At 34.9% G+C, this 18,147-nt stretch overlaps 2 long non-coding RNA genes across 2 annotated transcripts; both read left to right on the top strand.

Moving 5' to 3' along the window:
• Positions 1 to 4,355: 4,355 nt before the first annotated feature.
• Positions 4,356 to 5,023, top strand: LOC143747083 (uncharacterized). Its single transcript, XR_013206665.1, has 3 exons — positions 4,356 to 4,403; positions 4,680 to 4,746; positions 4,831 to 5,023. It is a non-coding gene; the product is annotated as an uncharacterized LOC143747083 (long non-coding RNA).
• A 5,332-nt stretch (positions 5,024 to 10,355) lies between these two features.
• LOC143747103 (uncharacterized) lies at positions 10,356 to 13,803 on the top strand. Its single transcript, XR_013206670.1, has 3 exons — positions 10,356 to 10,464; positions 13,045 to 13,126; positions 13,764 to 13,803. It is a non-coding gene; the product is annotated as an uncharacterized LOC143747103 (long non-coding RNA).
• The last annotated feature ends 4,344 nt before the right edge of the window (positions 13,804 to 18,147 follow it).

Genomic DNA, 18,147 nt, shown 5'->3' with positions numbered 1-18,147 from the left:
AAAATCATCTTACTGTTTCAGAGAATTGGGTTAAAGTTGAAAATTTGAAAAGTTCCCCGAGTGATTCCCTCTCACACCCCTTGCATTTTGACAGTCTTTGAGTTAAATGTGTGTCTGTGTGACACCGGATATCCTGGCATTCCTGAGCACGCTATATAAATGGGTATAGTGAGAAAATATCTCCCAGTAACTAAAGTTGAAACACATTCTGTTCTTTAAAAAGTATATAAATGATTATAAAAAATCTTTTCAAAACAAAAATAAATATCTTACTAAAAATCTACTGAAGCAGTCATTTCAGATTAAATAAGTTTAAAGTTTTTAAACACTCTGTGATTCAGAGTGGTGGAGGAATGTGTGTGTGTGTGTGTGTGTGTGTGTGTGTGTGTGTGTGTGTGTGTGTGTGTGTGTGTGTGTGTGTGTGTGTGTGTGTGTGTGTGTGTGTGTGTGTGCGTGTGTGTTTCATGACACCCTCCCTCCCCTCAGTCTCTCAAACACCAGCGCATGACAGCAATGGTCTCCGCGCTAAGTGTGTGCGTCCGTCTGTGAGTGAGACACCACCCTATTCCTGCACCCCCTGCTGGGGGGTGAAAGTGAGAAAATATCTCCCAGTAACTAAAGTTGAACAACATTGTTCATTTAAAGTATATGAATGAAATATTTATAAAATTTACATTTAGTCATTTACAAATATAATATTTTCACACTAACTAAAGTTGAAAACGTTCTGTTCTTTACACGTATATATGAAACGGTTATAACATTTACATTTAGTCATTTACAAATATATTATCTTCACCCTAAGTAGAGTTGAAATACATTCTGTTCTTTAAAAAGTATATAAATGATTATAAAAAATCTTTTAAAAACAAAAATAAAATCATCTTACATTTTAGAGAGGTGAAGAAGTAAATCTCAACACATCATTGTCAATATAACGTATGAATGTATTTACAAAGATGCAATAAGTGTAAAGTTTTGATACAAAATATCCCCTGAGTGTTTTTCTCCCACACCAGCATTTTGACACTGTGATTCAGAGTGGTGGAGGAATGTGTGTGTGTGTGTGTGTGTGTGTGTGTGTGTGTGTGTGTGTGTGTGTGTGTGTGTGTGTGTGTGTGTGTGTGTGTGTGTGTGTGTGTGTGTGTGTGTGTGTGTGTGTGTGTGTGTGTGTGTGTGTCAGGCCAGCAGCAGTATGAGACGTTGAGGATGTTTTGTTAGTGTTAATCTTAAAAGTTTAAAAATAAAAGATAATTTATATTCAATTCAATTAATTATTTAAAGTCTTAATAAAACGTTGTAATACAGTCGTATCTTCTATTTATCTTTTAGAAGATTACTGTTATGATTTTGTTTAATGGTGCTCTAAAGTATAATGTTTATTAATATAGTCATAGCCATAATGATTTTTGTACTGTAACAGCATATTCTATCCCGTACACCTAAACACGACCATCAAAGAAAATTGTATCTTTACATTGTTTTTTACATACTGTTTTACTCACACACACACACACACACACTAACCCGGCTCCATAAAATTAACCAATCTCTATTTTTAAATTAAATGATTATAAATAAAGTATATAACTCAATGAATATTAACAAGTATGTTACTAAAATGAATTCAAACAATTTAAACATAGTTTTAGCTAAATTAATTTATATATAAATACAAAAGTATATAAATATAAAAATACCTTACATTTCCACAGTGCTGAAGATGTAGTTCTTTATGCAATGATAAAAACAGTCCAAAGTCATAAACAAAATTGTATTCCTTTTTTATTCCTTCAGTGATAAACTACAGGGTGAAATGAATGCATGACCCCCTCACAGAGACGAGAGGAGTTACAGGACAGATGAGCCTCTGGGATGTGCCAATGTCATAGCATATGTAAAGTTAGTCTGCTTTCCAGAGTTTTATTCATACTAAATTCATTTGAAATATTAAAAGTTTAAATTAGATCTTTTAAAATTAAAAGACTGTTTAAATCAAAGCTTTAACGTTTTTTTAAAGTCGTATCTTCTATTTATCTTCTTAGAAGACTTCTGTATGATATAAATGATTTTACATAAATTTAACCTAAGGTATTATTTTTACTAAAGCGTCTGTTCAAAAAATAAAGCAAAAACTGTACTTTGGTATCTTAGATATTATACAAATTATTTCAAACAGTATTTTTGTCCATGCCGCATGAAATATGTTGTCAAAGTTTGTCACAATGTTTTTTTGTTTTTGTAGTTGTTGTTTTTGTTTTTAAGAAATCCCAGGACTCTACATTGCTCTTATTTAGATTACGTTGTATCATTTAGAAAACCACCGTACATTTTCAGAGACGCGATGTACCTTTTTTGGTCCATCACACAGCATATTTAATTTTACTCATCTTATTTCAAAGCATGATCTTACTTTTTCTACGGTAGCTATGATCTATTGCACGTATAAGGTGTATATCATTTTTTACTTTTCTTGTATCTCCCGAACTATCCTTTAATCAGTGTGGAAACATACAGGCTGAACCCCTTTACTGAGAATATACTATCGGGTATCTATATAGCAGGAGGCATGCCCTTTGACCTCCTCCATTTTGGAGGCTTACAGCTTAGTCCTTAAGCGGCTACAGTAATTTATTGCCATGTGTAACCTGAAAAAACAAGAGGTGATAAAAAATGTTAACGATGACCTACGTGGACCTCATGGCTACGGCTGTGAGAGGACTCCATTCCCTACTGAAAGAACATTGTGGACACACAGCTCTGACGTTTTCCAAGAGTATTTTGCCCAGCCTCTTCTTTATAAACAGCCAAGACAAATCATTTCTGGACCAAAAACTTTTGCACCCTCACTCCTCTTACCACCTCATCAAAAGACATGTCTAAAAGTGAGTATTGTCTCTAATATTCATTTATGCTACGGTGTTTTATTTAAAAAGATTGTTTATACATAAGGAAAAGACGGTATAATTCATTAGTGTTTTAAACGTACTATTGCTGTTTAGCTTACCCTCTAGCATGCTTTGTTGCTCTTACACATTGTTATATGTTCTATATCAAATGTTTTTGGCATCATATATGTTTCAGAAATATATATATATATTTCCCCCCCATCCAAGCACATTTTACTGTAGTTGGCCGCTGCGGGGTTTCCATAAAGGACTTTTAAAATAAATGTTTTGGTTTTTATTCAGTTTTAAATCTTATTTAGATTATTTGAGTCAAACATGGTTATATGTGCATAGGCCTATTTAATTATTTAATCTGTATTTTATTCCTCTTCAGTTACTTACTTTTTAAATTTCGGTAGGCTACTTTTTAATTCTTCCTTTACTTTGTCTTTGATTTTAACTTTTAGCACTTTGCATGATAAAATTGTTTAAAATGTAAGCTGTAAATATGAATGGCACAATGTGATAACCAAAATATATAAAAGTTAAGTCAAAGCTATTTATATAGCCTACCGCTTTTCACATTCTCATAATTTAGTTATACATTCTGACGCTGGGACACTGTCAAGCGTCTTCTTTCAGATGGTTCAATATTTATGATATTATGCTCCCCTGAATGGAAAAGAACTGTAAACTTCATCATTGTACTGTAATGAACTGAGTTACTGCCTATAGGATGATTGCATGATTTTTTCCATTTAAAATAACATGGTCTTTCCTTTTCTCTCTCTCTCTAGAGACAGCAAACACTGCAGGACAACCGGACATCCAAGTAACATGTTAGTGTGGTTTATATTTATTTTTAATGAGAAACATTATAGAGTGCAACAGGCGTTTTCTGGAAGTAAAAACACTTCCGGTAACCAGCGATTGTGAAAAAGGGGGCAGGTACTCTATTGGGTGTATAATGAACAATTGACAGATGAAATGACAGATATTTTATGTAAACAGGCAAAATCTCTTCATCTGATGGTGGCCATGTGTTTTCGCCAATCATAACTGGTTTAACTCATGGCTCCTCCTTTGAGATCAACATAACTTCTGACGAATCAAGTGTACCGGCACATTGTAAGTGTAATAAAACAGTTTCGCCTGTGTATTAAATTAATCTTAATTAAGCAGTCCGAGTTAACTATTTGGGACCAATTGGAAATTTACATTCTGATCTAACAGCGTCATGTACAAATTTGTCATGCTCCTGGATTATTTTACTATACTACATTAGCCTTTTATTTACTGATGATTTTATCAAAGCGACGAATTAACACAATTCATGGTTGCAATAATAAAATAAATGAACAATTGACAGATGAACTGACAGATATTTTATGTAAACAGGCAAAATCTCTTCATCTGATGGCGGCCATGTGTTTTCGCCTATGATAACTGATTTAACTCATGGCTCCCCCTTTGAGATCAACATAACTTCTGACGAATCAAATGTACCGGCAAATTGTAAGTGTGATGCATGAAAAACTATTAAAACAGTTTTTCGCCTATGTAATGTATAAAATTAATCTTAATTAAGCAGTCCGAGTTAACTATTTGGGACAAATTTTAAGGAAAGTTACATTCTGATCTAACAGTATCATGTACAAATTTGAAATATTTTGGTACTATTGAATCAAGTTAAGTCATGATGAATTTATCTTATCTGGTGTCATGCTCCTGGATTATTCAGAATTGTAACTATAGCCTTTTATTTTACGGCACTTATTTATTTTACTACAGATTTTATCAAAGCCAAATACTGTCCAAAAGGGGCGACTGGGAAAGAAGAGAAACAGGTCAATACAAGGTTAGATTCAATCTTTATATTCTTTCCCCATTTTGCCTTCATTTTCCTTTTCCTGTTTTAATTTTTCTATTTTTATATTCTCAGATCATCAAGGGTTTCTGAAAGCAAACACCAGTCAGTTGGTTGAAAATATGAAGAACATTGATCCAATCATTGACGATCTTGACTTGCACAATGAATCAGTTGCAAATGTGCGAGCGAATCCAACACGCCGGATGAAGATGAGGGAACTGCTGGACTGTGTGATGAAGATGAGGGAACTGCTTGACTGTGTGAATTGTGAAAGCATTGCCAAGGAGCTGGTCAATGCTTTGTGCAAGCCCATCATCAAAATGTTTTAACATATCGTAAATTTCAATTGTTTGATAAATTATCTAACGATTATACCTAACTATCAACAGTTATATGTGAAACGAGCTCAGTCGCATTAGAGATGGATTCTTGTTTATATTGAACCGCATGTTTAACAGCTCTAGGGTTCTTAAATTGTTTACCGCGGTTTCATTTTGAACAACACTATCGTAACACTTATCGTATCGCCGGGTGTGATTGTAATGTTTTGTATGGTGTTTTTCTTTACACTTTCCCCCTGGATATCTGGTTCCTACAGTTAGCGGTAATGTTAGTCAACTCTATGTCTTCTCTTTGTTCATATTTGACAGTATTCGCATGAATTGGCGTGATTTAATAAAATGACGGTTTAAACCATCATCTTCGCTTGAGACGTTTACATTATATTTTATGGTTTACAGTATATTTTACAGTATTTTACAGTATATTATACCATCCTAGTTTTAAATAGCGCTTAAATGTATATTTTACCCCTTTTATGCGGCTACAGAATACCGCACAAGGATCTCTGAAATATTTTTTGTGTAAAACATCTATGTAGGTCGTGTATAACATCTAGGTAGATCTATGTTTTTAAAAATACACCGAAACAAAGAATGAAGACATCTTTCTATAAGTGTCCCTCAAAACACAGTGCATCCGTGTACGATGATTTATCAGAAAATTACTTTTTTCTGAATAATCTCGCCAAGTGCGGGTGCTTGATAACTATTGAACAACCCTGAATTCGGTTACTCAATAATGCGCTAAAGGTCTATAACTGAACTTTAACATCTTAATAGTTGGTAAAAGTTCACTTAAAGTCTGCGCAAAATAAAATACATCCTAGCTACTTTCTAAACAGAGTTTATCGCGATCCATTCACCCATCCATATGTTTTGAACTTTTAATGTTTAATCAACATTTTGTTGGAAAACAACTGGTGGATTTACTCAACTTTTTATGTCAACAGGTTCTGCATAGCGGGGTAACGTCGCATTTAATTAACATTGTTTATTTCAGTAAACTTAAGTTTATTACATAAGATTAATTCAATGCCATTTAGTTGAATCAGGTTAACATTCTTAATTTAGTCCAGAAAAGTTCTGGATGTGATGTGTGCATCTAGTCACGAATTCGCGGTCGATGAACTACTCGTTATGTTTACGTTTGTAACAGATCTCTGTGCGTTACTGGCATCAAAAAATGCCAAAACAGATCTTGGCGAAATAATTCAAGGCCTCGTCAACTATACCCTAGACCAAGACATGGTAGCGTGCCGAGACTTTCTATTCTGGTTGGATCACAAATAAATGGAGTTATTGTCTACTTTATGTATATTTAATGTCGGTCTATCATCATTTTGTAAAGAAAAATACTGTTGAAATAAAAGATTGTACCGCTTAACTCATCATTCTTTGCGACCGTGTCGGAGCTTTGGAGTTTCACAATTTTATAATAAAATGGTATTATAAGTCTTGATTCTTGCGCATTAATAATTTAATGAATAAATACTAGATGAGAATATTTCAGAGATTAAATATTTCAGTGAGCCTGTGGATTTCCCCATCCCATTATGCTGTATAGGGGTGTACATTTGAAATAAAACGTTATTTATGTGTTTTAACAGCAAGATAAAAACATGTTAATGTTTATATTTAAAAGAGTTTCTGATATGTTAGTGTTTTACCATAAAGTGTAGACCATGATAATAATAATTAAAGCGGTTTTAATCATTATAAAAACAACTACTTTGGGGATGCATTGGATGCGACAAAACCAATAAGAGTCTTTACCGAGTAAAGATTTTGTAAAAGGTTATCTTATTAGATATATTTGTAAAGGTTGTTGAACACTATCCCTAAATAAACGAAACAATTGGATTATTTGAACTTAATAGTTTTGGACTAAATTAAGAATGTTAACCTGATTCAACTAAATGGCATTGAATTAATCTTATGTAATAAACTTAAGTTTACTGAAATAAACAATGTTAATTAAATGCGACGTTACCCCGCTATGCAGAACCTGTTGACATAAAAAGTTGAGTAAATCCACCAGTTGTTTTCCAACAAAATGTTGATTAAACATTAAAAGTTCAAAACATATGGATGGGTGAATGGATCGCGATAAACTCTGTTTAGAAAGTAGCTAGGATGTATTTTATTTTGCGCAGACTTTAAGTGAACTTTTACCAACTATTAAGATGTTAAAGTTCAGTTATAGACCTTTAGCGCATTATTGAGTAACCGAATTCAGGGTTGTTCAATAGTTATCAAGCACCCGCACTTGGCGAGATTATTCAGAAAAAAGTAATTTTCTGATAAATCATCGTACACGGATACACTGTGTTTTGTGGGACACTTATAGAAAGATGTCTTCATTCTTTGTTTCGGTGTATTTTTAAAAACATAGATCTACCTAGATGTTATACACGACCTACATAGATGTTTTACACAAAAAATATTTCAGAGATCCTTGTGCGGTATTCTGTAGCCGCATAAAAGGGGTAAAATATACATTTAAGCGCTATTTAAAACTAGGATGGTATAATATACTGTAAAATACTGTAAAATATACTGTAAACCATAAAATATAATGTAAACGTCTCAAGCGAAGATGATGGTTTAAACCGTCATTTTATTAAATCACGCCAATTCATGCGAATACTGTCAAATATGAACAAAGAGAAGACATAGAGTTGACTAACATTACCGCTAACTGTAGGAACCAGATATCCAGGGGGAAAGTGTAAAGAAAAACACCATACAAAACATTACAATCACACCCGGCGATACGATAAGTGTTACGATAGTGTTGTTCAAAATGAAACCGCGGTAAACAATTTAAGAACCCTAGAGCTGTTAAACATGCGGTTCAATATAAACAAGAATCCATCTCTAATGCGACTGAGCTCGTTTCACATATAACTGTTGATAGTTAGGTATAATCGTTAGATAATTTATCAAACAATTGAAATTTACGATATGTTAAAACATTTTGATGATGGGCTTGCACAAAGCATTGACCAGCTCCTTGGCAATGCTTTCACAATTCACACAGTCAAGCAGTTCCCTCATCTTCATCACACAGTCCAGCAGTTCCCTCATCTTCATCCGGCGTGTTGGATTCGCTCACACATTTGCAACTGATTCATTGTGCAAGTCAAGATCGTCAATGATTGGATCAATGTTCTTCATATTTTCAACCAACTGACTGGTGTTTGCTTTCAGAAACCCTTGATGATCTGAGAATATAAAAATAGAAAAATTAAAACAGGAAAAGGAAAATGAAGGCAAAATGGGGAAAGAATATAAAGATTGAATCTAACCTTGTATTGACCTGTTTCTCTTCTTTCCCAGTCGCCCCTTTTGGACAGTATTTGGCTTTGATAAAATCTGTAGTAAAATAAATAAGTGCCGTAAAATAAAAGGCTATAGTTACAATTCTGAATAATCCAGGAGCATGACACCAGATAAGATAAATTCATCATGACTTAACTTGATTCAATAGTACCAAAATATTTCAAATTTGTACATGATACTGTTAGATCAGAATGTAACTTTCCTTAAAATTTGTCCCAAATAGTTAACTCGGACTGCTTAATTAAGATTAATTTTATACATTACATAGGCGAAAAACTGTTTTAATAGTTTTTCATGCATCACACTTACAATTTGCCGGTACATTTGATTCGTCAGAAGTTATGTTGATCTCAAAGGGGGAGCCATGAGTTAAATCAGTTATCATAGGCGAAAACACATGGCCGCCATCAGATGAAGAGATTTTGCCTGTTTACATAAAATATCTGTCAGTTCATCTGTCAATTGTTCATTTATTTTATTATTGCAACCATGAATTGTGTTAATTCGTCGCTTTGATAAAATCATCAGTAAATAAAAGGCTAATGTAGTATAGTAAAATAATCCAGGAGCATGACAAATTTGTACATGACGCTGTTAGATCAGAATGTAAATTTCCAATTGGTCCCAAATAGTTAACTCGGACTGCTTAATTAAGATTAATTTAATACACAGGCGAAACTGTTTTATTACACTTACAATGTGCCGGTACACTTGATTCGTCAGAAGTTATGTTGATCTCAAAGGAGGAGCCATGAGTTAAACCAGTTATGATAGGCGAAAACACATGGCCACCATCAGATGAAGAGATTTTGCCTGTTTACATAAAATATCTGTCATTTCATCTGTCAATTGTTCATTATACACCCAATAGAGTACCTGCCCCCTTTTTCACAATCGCTGGTTACCGGAAGTGTTTTTACTTCCAGAAAACGCCTGTTGCACTCTATAATGTTTCTCATTAAAAATAAATATAAACCACACTAACATGTTACTTGGATGTCCGGTCGTCCTGCAGTGTTTGCTGTCTCTAGAGAGAGAGAGAAAAGGAAAGACCATGTTATTTTAAATGGAAAAAATCATGCAATCATCCTATAGGCAGTAACTCAGTTCATTACAGTACAATGATGAAGTTTACAGTTCTTTTCCATTCAGGGGAGCATAATATCATAAATATTGAACCATCTGAAAGAAGACGCTTGACAGTGTCCCAGCGTCAGAATGTATAACTAAATTATGAGAATGTGAAAAGCGGTAGGCTATATAAATAGCTTTGACTTAACTTTTATATATTTTGGTTATCACATTGTGCCATTCATATTTACAGCTTACATTTTAAACAATTTTATCATGCAAAGTGCTAAAAGTTAAAATCAAAGACAAAGTAAAGGAAGGATTAAAAAGTAGCCTACCGAAATTTAAAAAGTAAGTAACTGAAGAGGAATAAAATACAGATTAAATAATTAAATAGGCCTATGCACATATAACCATGTTTGACTCAAATAATCTAAATAAGATTTAAAACTGAATAAAAACCAAAACATTTATTTTAAAAGTCCTTTATGGAAACCCCGCAGCGGCCAACTACAGTAAAATGTGCTTGGATGGGGGGGAAATATATATATATATATTTCTGAAACATATATGATGCCAAAAACATTTGATATAGAACATATAACAATGTGTAAGAGCAACAAAGCATGCTAGAGGGTAAGCTAAACAGCAATAGTACGTTTAAAACACTAATGAATTATACCGTCTTTTCCTTATGTATAAACAATCTTTTTAAATAAAACACCGTAGCATAAATGAATATTAGAGACAATACTCACTTTTAGACATGTCTTTTGATGAGGTGGTAAGAGGAGTGAGGGTGCAAAAGTTTTTGGTCCAGAAATGATTTGTCTTGGCTGTTTATAAAGAAGAGGCTGGGCAAAATACTCTTGGAAAACGTCAGAGCTGTGTGTCCACAATGTTCTTTCAGTAGGGAATGGAGTCCTCTCACAGCCGTAGCCATGAGGTCCACGTAGGTCATCGTTAACATTTTTTATCACCTCTTGTTTTTTCAGGTTACACATGGCAATAAATTACTGTAGCCGCTTAAGGACTAAGCTGTAAGCCTCCAAAATGGAGGAGGTCAAAGGGCATGCCTCCTGCTATATAGATACCCGATAGTATATTCTCAGTAAAGGGGTTCAGCCTGTATGTTTCCACACTGATTAAAGGATAGTTCGGGAGATACAAGAAAAGTAAAAAATGATATACACCTTATACGTGCAATAGATCATAGCTACCGTAGAAAAAGTAAGATCATGCTTTGAAATAAGATGAGTAAAATTAAATATGCTGTGTGATGGACCAAAAAAGGTACATCGCGTCTCTGAAAATGTACGGTGGTTTTCTAAATGATACAACGTAATCTAAATAAGAGCAATGTAGAGTCCTGGGATTTCTTAAAAACAAAAACAACAACTACAAAAACAAAAAAACATTGTGACAAACTTTGACAACATATTTCATGCGGCATGGACAAAAATACTGTTTGAAATAATTTGTATAATATCTAAGATACCAAAGTACAGTTTTTGCTTTATTTTTTGAACAGACGCTTTAGTAAAAATAATACCTTAGGTTAAATTTATGTAAAATCATTTATATCATACAGAAGTCTTCTAAGAAGATAAATAGAAGATACGACTTTAAAAAAACGTTAAAGCTTTGATTTAAACAGTCTTTTAATTTTAAAAGATCTAATTTAAACTTTTAATATTTCAAATGAATTTAGTATGAATAAAACTCTGGAAAGCAGACTAACTTTACATATGCTATGACATTGGCACATCCCAGAGGCTCATCTGTCCTGTAACTCCTCTCGTCTCTGTGAGGGGGTCATGCATTCATTTCACCCTGTAGTTTATCACTGAAGGAATAAAAAAGGAATACAATTTTGTTTATGACTTTGGACTGTTTTTATCATTGCATAAAGAACTACATCTTCAGCACTGTGGAAATGTAAGGTATTTTTATATTTATATACTTTTGTATTTATATATAAATTAATTTAGCTAAAACTATGTTTAAATTGTTTGAATTCATTTTAGTAACATACTTGTTAATATTCATTGAGTTATATACTTTATTTATAATCATTTAATTTAAAAATAGAGATTGGTTAATTTTATGGAGCCGGGTTAGTGTGTGTGTGTGTGTGTGTGAGTAAAACAGTATGTAAAAAACAATGTAAAGATACAATTTTCTTTGATGGTCGTGTTTAGGTGTACGGGATAGAATATGCTGTTACAGTACAAAAATCATTATGGCTATGACTATATTAATAAACATTATACTTTAGAGCACCATTAAACAAAATCATAACAGTAATCTTCTAAAAGATAAATAGAAGATACGACTGTATTACAACGTTTTATTAAGACTTTAAATAATTAATTGAATTGAATATAAATTATCTTTTATTTTTAAACTTTTAAGATTAACTTTTAAGATTAACACTAACAAAACATCCTCAACGTCTCATACTGCTGCTGGCCTGACACACACACACACACACACACACACACACACACACACACACACACACACACACACACACACACACACACACACACACACACACACACACATTCCTCCACCACTCTGAATCACAGTGTCAAAATGCTGGTGTGGGAGAAAAACACTCAGGGGATATTTTGTATCAAAACTTTACACTTATTGCATCTTTGTAAATACATTCATACGTTATATTGACAATGATGTGTTGAGATTTACTTCTTCACCTCTCTAAAATGTAAGATGATTTTATTTTTGTTTTTAAAAGATTTTTTATAATCATTTATATACTTTTTAAAGAACAGAATGTATTTCAACTCTACTTAGGGTGAAGATAATATATTTGTAAATGACTAAATGTAAATGTTATAACCGTTTCATATATACGTGTAAAGAACAGAACGTTTTCAACTTTAGTTAGTGTGAAAATATTATATTTGTAAATGACTAAATGTAAATTTTATAAATATTTCATTCATATACTTTTAAATGAACAATGTTGTTCAACTTTAGTTACTGGGAGATATTTTCTCACTTTCACCCCCCAGCAGGGGGTGCAGGAATAGGGTGGTGTCTCACTCACAGACGGACGCACACACTTAGCGCGGAGACCATTGCTGTCATGCGCTGGTGTTTGAGAGACTGAGGGGAGGGAGGGTGTCATGAAACACACACACACACACACACACACACACACACACACACACACACACACACACACACACACACACACACACACACACACACACACACACACACACACACACACACACACACACATTCCTCCACCACTCTGAATCACAGAGTGTTTAAAAACTTTAAACTTATTTAATCTGAAATGACTGCTTCAGTAGATTTTTAGTAAGATATTTATTTTTGTTTTGAAAAGATTTTTTATAATCATTTATATACTTTTTAAAGAACAGAATGTGTTTCAACTTTAGTTACTGGGAGATATTTTCTCACTATACCCATTTATATAGCGTGCTCAGGAATGCCAGGATATCCGGTGTCACACAGACACACATTTAACTCAAAGACTGTCAAAATGCAAGGGGTGTGAGAGGGAATCACTCGGGGAACTTTTCAACTTTTCAACTTTAACCCAATTCTCTGAAACAGTAAGATGATTTTATTTTTGTAAACCCATTCATAACCTGTATGTATCTCTAAAACATGGAGGATGATTTTTATTTTGAAAAAAAATATTTTCTATACTTTTAAAGAATAGAATGTGTTTCAACTTTAGTGTAAGATATTTGTGAATGACTAAATGTACATTTCATTTATATACTTTTAAAGAACAGTATGATTTTTCAACTTTAGTTAGTATGAAAAATATTATATTTCTAAATGTAGGCTACATGTTTTTCAACTTTAGTGTAAGGTATTTGGCATTATTAGAAAAAATATATTTTTCTCACTATACCCATTTATATAGCATACCCAGGAATGCCAGGATATCGGGTGTCACACAGACACACATTTAGCTCAAAGACTGTCAAAATGCAAGGAGTGTGAGAGAAACGCACATGGGGGCTTTTTTCACCATAGTGAAACGGTGAGATGATTTTATTTTTTAAATACTTGGATCAGTAAGATATTTATTTTAAAGGAATGAATGTTTTTCAAATCTACTTTAGTGTAAGGTATTTGTAAATGACTAAATGTACATTTCATTTATATACTTTTAAAGAACAGAATGTGTTTCAACTTTAGTTACTGGAAGATATTTTCTCACTATCCCCATTTATATAGCGTGCTCAGGAATGCCAGGATATCGGATGACACGCACACACTCACAGACAGACGCACACACACACACAGTGCGGAGACTGTCAACTTTAATCCAATTCTTCACCATAGTGAAACGGTAAGATGATTTTACTTTTGTAATTCTATTCTAATCTATATGCAACATTAGAAAAATTATTTTCTCACCCCGACACGGAGGGGATTTCCCCCGGGGTCAATAGGTCAAAATCAATGGGGCAAAGACAACTGGCAAAGACAACTGGCAACTTCATATATCATACAAAAGTCAATAGGGCAAAGACAACTGTCAACTTGATCGATCGATAGGTCAAAGGTTAATCCCTACATTAAAGGACCTCCGGAACATCCTCCGGAATGTACTGTCAACTTGATCGATCGATAGGTCAAAGGTTAATCCCTAAATTAAGCGACCTCCGGAACAACCCCTCCGGAAGGTCAAAGGTTAATCCCTACATCAAAGGACCTCCGGAACATCCTCCGGAAGGTCAAAGGTTAGCCCCGCCCACCTGTCAATCATAGGGTCATAAATCATTTTGACATAAGCCGAATCGTAATACTACTATTGCCACATCTATACATCCCAGTCCTGTCCATTTTCTATGGTTGGGTTAGTGATTCATTTCGCAGCTGGTGAGGAATTGCAGAAATTTTAGTCATCAAAAAAATGTTTCATTAAAATGACTAAAATAATACATAAAACTACAGTAATAAAGACATCAGTAATCAAAATATTAAAAATGTATTGATAACCCCCCCGAAATTGACAATACAAAAGTAAAAATGATGAAGTGAATATGACTTAAAACTAGTGGTGGGCCGTTATCTGCGTTAACGTGACACTCTTATCGGGCGATAAAAATCGCCGTTAATCTATTCTCGAAGTTGGGTTGGGATCATAAAATAGCTTTTTCGAATATCGTTATATTTTCGCGCAATTCCAATGTGTAGCCTTTTGACATAATTGACGCCGCGTCTACTGTCACAGATCGCGCAGCAGGGCTCTCGTTACTTTATTTTAATGCAATTACATGTTGTTAAATGAGTTTATTCCAAGCACGCTGTATCTTTTTATGGGCATGAGCGATGCTCAATTTACAAATGAATCACTCCTTTGAGTCGATTCTGTTCAAAGACTTCATCAAACAGGTTGGCAGATCAGATCTGTCTAAATCGGTTTAGTCTGAATGATCTGTTCATTCCTCACGCACTGAATCGTCTGAATCGCATTCAATCACACTCGACTCGGATTCGTAACAGGAAGATTTAAGAACATCAAGAGCATTGGATGAAGTGGCCGTGGATCTACAGTTTATAGTCTAGTGAAAGCAAATCTGCAAATGCATCATATTGTTTGCCAGCGATGAAGATCTTAATTAGTTGAACATCTTCGTAAGCTGTCTGTGAATGAATCCACAGGACGACACATTCGATTTCATTACATTCAGGTAATACATTTTACAACCAAACAGATTATTACGCCACGATAGCACTACTAAAGAGTATGACATTATCCGTTTTTTGGACATATACATTAATTCATAGGCAAAAAAAAAAACGCTTCAGAGCGTCGGCGCATTGGCAAAGGTTAAGAGGTTAAATAAGCTAACGTTACCATTGGGTAGAGTTTATGAAATGAACACCTGCCATCCCGCGGTAATGTGTGTGTATTGCGCAGGCGCATAGTCACACGAATAGTTTACAATGATTGAAACTAATTTGTTTAAAAAGGAGGAGGCTATTGCCGGTAAAGGCAGGTTCATATAAAATCATTATGACATATGACATTATTCTTTGATCTAACGAGCATCTGGTTTGGCGGTGCAAAAACGAACTGTAGCCTATACGTCGTGCTTATTGTTTTTTTCTTCTTCCAATTAGCCTACTATGTTAAAAACGACGAAAACATGTTACTTGTTCAATTAATAAACAGTTTGATGACAAATCGCTAAAGATGAAATTGGCCTCCCTTTCTGTCATTGTGAGTGTGCCGTTTTTTGTTTTTTAACGCTATTCGACTATTGCTCCTCTATTGTCGAATGGTATTTTTGGCAGAAATTCACATCCCTACGCGAGACGAACTATTCTCAAAGACTTTCTTTTAGTCATTATTTGGGTAGCACACATATTCTGAATGCCTTCGGCAGAATTCAAATGAGCCATTTTAATCTAGATTAATTCCAAGATTACAGTGAGATTAATCGAACCCTGGGGAACCCCACACAATAACAGGGGCTTCCGGGACATGCAATCTTTTACACACACAGAAACAGATCTATCCGCAAGATACGAATTAAACCATAATGTGGTCCACCATATCAAACGCAGCGCAGAGATCAAGAATCATCAATACAGAGTTTTCCCCTTTGTCCAAAGTCAACAGAATATCATTAAGCACCTTCACCAGTGCTGTCTCAGTGCTATGCCTTGACTTAAAACCAGATTGAAACACCTCAGTTATGGAGTTCGACCACAGGTGGTCTTGAAGTTGCTTAAAAACAACTCTTTCTAGCACCTTTGCTAAAAATGGCAGATTTGAAATTGGCCTAAAATTATTTGGGTCGTCCATAGAGAGGTTTGGCCGTTTTAACAAAGGAGGTTTAAAATCTGTTGGACAGATGCCCTGGCTAAGGCATTTGTTGATTAAGTTCAAGATATTAAGTTTCACGGTATCCACTGTTAAAGAGCCTAGGTGGCATGATGTCGTCTTTTGAAGAGGAAGGTTTTAAGTGTGCAATAATATCTGCTAAAGCAGATCGAGTCATAGGATGAAAATCACTCCACTCCCTAGGACAGGGTTCCTCAATAGGCGGCCCGCGGGCCACATCCGGCCCGTGAGAGGAAAATGTTTGGCCCGCGCTAATTTCAAGGTTGTCATGTTAACATCAGCGTAAGCAAAAATTCAAACACAGTATCTGAAATCATTTGCACACAACGAAAATATGGCAAGTGTTAAGAAAAGAAAAGTGGACACAGAAAATAGACGATTCAAATCTCAATGGACTGAACAATTTTGTTTTATTTTGCCTGACCACCACAACGCAAAGCCAACGTGTTTGTTATGCACGCAGACCGTGGCTGTCTGTAAGTCTGATAATATCAAACGCCATTTTAACTCATTGCACAGCAATTTTAACAGCAATTTTCCTGAACATTCTGAGAGTCGCAAACAGAAGGTAACACAATTGGTAGCAGCTTACAAGCAATCAGTTGCTGTTATTCATAAAACCACATCCATTCAGAAGAATGCCACCGCAGCATCCTTACGTGTGCCTTGGAACCTGGCAAAGGCCAAAAAGCCGTTCACGGATGCAGAATTAATTAAAACCTGTGCGATTGACATGGTGGATGAAGTTTTAAACCACGATGAGAAAACAAAGAAAATGGTTGTGGAGCTATTACAGAAGGTGCCATTATCAAATTGCACGGCAACAAGAAGAGTAGAGGCATTGGCGGGTGAGTGTCTGTCCAATCTTTTATCCGACATAAAGAAAGCTGAAGTCATGTCACTTGCAATAGACTCGTCTTGCTACCGAACCGACATTGAACAGCGGTCAGTGTTCGTCAGATTTTTTGATGGGAAGGTTTTCCGAGAAGAGCTGCTTTGTTTGTTGCCAATACGCGCAAAATATTTCCATTTTTTATTTTTATTTCTATCTCTGAATAAAATGAATGCGTCCTTTGACCCCTTTTGAAATGCAACCAAAGATTCTCTGAACAAGTCGTAATGCACTTGAATTTTAGATTTTCTCCATCTCCTCTCCGCCTGCTTAGACAGTCGTCTCAGGGTGCGAATGTCATCATTTACCCATAGCGGGGAAGTATGACTAGTATGTTTAACTGTGAGCGGGGCAATAACATCACAAATTTGGGAGCAGACAGATTTGAATTGCAAGAGATGTTCATCAACACTTAGAGAGCAGAGTGCAGTCATGTACTTGGAAATCATGTACTTAATGTGGGCGTCCCTCGACAGATCAGAAGAAATTTGAACTCAGAGCCGTTTAAAGTTGGAGACTCTGCAATTACATGTTCTGATATTACAGGAGAATGTAATGGCGCTAATGAACATCTCCACTATCTTACCTCCATTCATTGCCAATGAAAATTCCTGTCCCAATTCTGCCACTGAATCCAATGCCTTCTGAGTTAACCCTGGTAAAGATCCCATTAAAAGTTCAGTGATTGTTAAATCATCGGCTTATTTCACCGGAATTACTGAAGGAGGCAGACGAGAATCCAAGCTGTTTATGGAGATGACAAACAGCGGAGGGGATAGAAGTCCCGTCTGAGGAACACCAGCTGAAATAGGATAGGAGTAAGACACTCTGTGTTACTCAGATAGCTCCTTACGCTGAGCCAAAGCGTT

Source organism: Siphateles boraxobius, unplaced genomic scaffold (genome assembly GCF_051911475.1).
Source record: "Siphateles boraxobius isolate OS27281-9 unplaced genomic scaffold, OSU_SipBor_1 100, whole genome shotgun sequence".
In the NCBI taxonomy this organism is placed as follows: Eukaryota; Metazoa; Chordata; class Actinopteri; order Cypriniformes; family Leuciscidae; genus Siphateles; species Siphateles boraxobius.
Note: the sequence above shows the minus strand (reverse complement) of the source record. Positions and strands in the feature narration are given on the sequence as shown.